This window comes from Lotus japonicus, chromosome 2 (genome assembly GCF_012489685.1).
Source record: "Lotus japonicus ecotype B-129 chromosome 2, LjGifu_v1.2".
Classification (NCBI taxonomy): Eukaryota; Viridiplantae; Streptophyta; class Magnoliopsida; order Fabales; family Fabaceae; genus Lotus; species Lotus japonicus.
In genome coordinates this window covers 69,987,876-69,990,453 of record NC_080042.1, presented here as the reverse complement: position 1 = coordinate 69,990,453, position 2,578 = coordinate 69,987,876, and positions in this window count along the sequence as shown.

The following is a 2,578-nucleotide window of genomic DNA, read 5'->3' as shown; positions in this document are numbered from 1 at the left end:
AACAGCTTTTCGATGTCCTGGTGCCTTGGGGACATACGAGTGGGTGGTCATGCCATTTGGGTTGAAAAACGCTGGCGCGACCTACCAAAGGGTAATGAATACCATTTTTCATGATTTTATAGAAACCTTCATGCAGGTTTATATTGATGACATTGTGGTGAAATCCCCATCAAGGGATGACCATTTGTTGCATCTAAGGAAATCCTTTGAGAGGATGAGAAAATATGGCTTGAAGATGAATCCCCTTAAATGTGCCTTTGGTGTTATTGCAGGTGATTTTTTGGGTTTTGTGGTGCATAAAAAGGGCATCGAGATCAACAAGAACAAAGCTAAAGCCATTCTCGACACTAGTCCACCAACCAGCAAGAAACAACTGCAATCACTATTGGGAAAGATTAACTTCCTAAGGAGATTCATTGCTAACCTCAGTGAGAAGACCAAGTCATTTTCCCCACTTCTTCGACTTAAAAAGGAAGATGCGTTCCGCTGGGAAGCAGAGCATCAAAAAGCGTTCGATGAACTCAAAGCGTACTTGTCTAGCCCACCTATAATGGCACCACCTATAAGAGGAAAGCCAATGAAGCTGTACATCTCTGCCACGGATGGAACCATCGGAAGCATGTTGGCTCAAGAAGATGAAGATAGCAAAGAAAGAGCCATATTTTACTTAAGCAGGGTGTTAAATGATGCAGAAACTCGATACACCATGATCGAAAAATTGTGTTTATGCTTGTACTTCTCTTGCGTAAAGCTGAAATATTATATAAAGCCAATCGATGTAATGGTTTTTTCTCATTATGATATAATAAAGCACATGTTATCCAAACCTATCTTGCATAGTCGAATTGGTAAATGGGCTTTAGCCCTAACCGAGTATTCACTAACTTATGCCCCACTAAAGGCAGTTAAGGGACAAGCAATTGCTGACTTCCTGGCAGACCATACTTTGCCTCAAGAAATCATAACTTACGTAGGCATCCAACCTTGGAAGTTATTTTTCGACGGTTCTAGCCATAAGAATGGTACTGGGATCGGGATGTTCATAGTATCCCCAAGGGGCATCCCCACGAAATTCAAGTTTAGGATTAAGAGTAACTGCTCAAACAATGAGGCTGAGTACGAGGCATTAACATCAGGCCTCGAGATCCTGATAGCCCTTGGGGCCAAGAATGTCGTCGTAAAAGGGGACTCTGAGTTGGTAATAAAACAACTTACCAAGGAATACAAGTGCATTAGTGAAAATCTAGCTAGGTATTACACGAAAGCTAGTAATTTGTTGGCCAAATTCGACGAAGCTAGGCTAGGTCACGTTTCCAGAGTGGACAATCAAGAAGCCAATGAATTGGCACAAATCGCGTCAGGATATATGGTCGATAAATGTAGGTTAAAAGAGCTTATCGAGGTCAAAGAAAAACTAAACCCCTCTAACCTCGACATCCTGGTCATTGACAATATGGCACCTAATGATTGGAGAAAGCCAATTGTCGATTACTTGCAAAATCCTGTGGGTACTACAGATAGAAAGACAAAATACAGGGCAATGAGCTATGTCATCATGGGAAATGAGCTATTCAAGAAAAACGTCGACGGAACACTACTGAAGTGTTTAACTGAAGACGACGCGTTCATAGCGATCTCGGCCGTTCACGACGGGCTATGTGGTGCCCACCAGGCAGGAATCAAGATGAAATGGATCCTATTTCGACAAGGGATGTATTGGCCTACTATTATGAAAGATTGTATGGAGTATGCCAAGAGGTGCCAAGATTGTCAGAGACACGCGGGGATACAACATGTGCCAGCAAGTGAATTACACTCGATCATTAAGCCTTGGCCATTCAGGGGTTGGGCTTTAGACCTAATTGGCGAAATTAACCCATGTTCTTCTAGGCAGCATAAGTACATCATAGTGGCTATAGATTACTTTACCAAGTGGGTAGAGGCAATTCCTCTACAAATGTGACCCAGGACACGGTGATCGAGTTCATTCAGAATCACATAGTGTACCGCTTTGGGCTACCTGAGTCACTTACTACAGACCAAGGCACAGTGTTTGTAGGCTAAAAGGTAGCATCATTCGCAGAATCTTGGGGTATAAAACTTCTAACCTCGACCCCCTATTATGCTCAAGCGAATGGTCAAGTCGAAGCGGCCAACAAAACATTGATCTCCTTGATTAAAAAACATGTTGGTCGAAAACCTAAAAACTGGCATCAAACGTTAGGCCAAGTGCTTTGGGCTTACAGGAATTCACCTAAGGAATCTACCGGAGCAACGCCTTTTCGACTAGCATATGGTCAAGAAGCGGTATTACCAGCAGAAGTATATTTACAATCGTGCAGAATTCAAAGGCAAGAGGAAATTCCAAGTGAGATTATTGGAGTATGATGCTTGACGAATTAGTCAATCTCGACGAAGAAAGACTATTGGTGTTGGATACCTTAACCAGGCAAAGGATCGCATTGCTAAAGCTTATAACAAAAAGGTTAGAGCTAAGTCTTTATGCTTGGTGATTACGTATGGAAGGTCGTCTTACCAATTGATAAAAAGATAGACGTTATGGAAAGTGGGCCTGGGA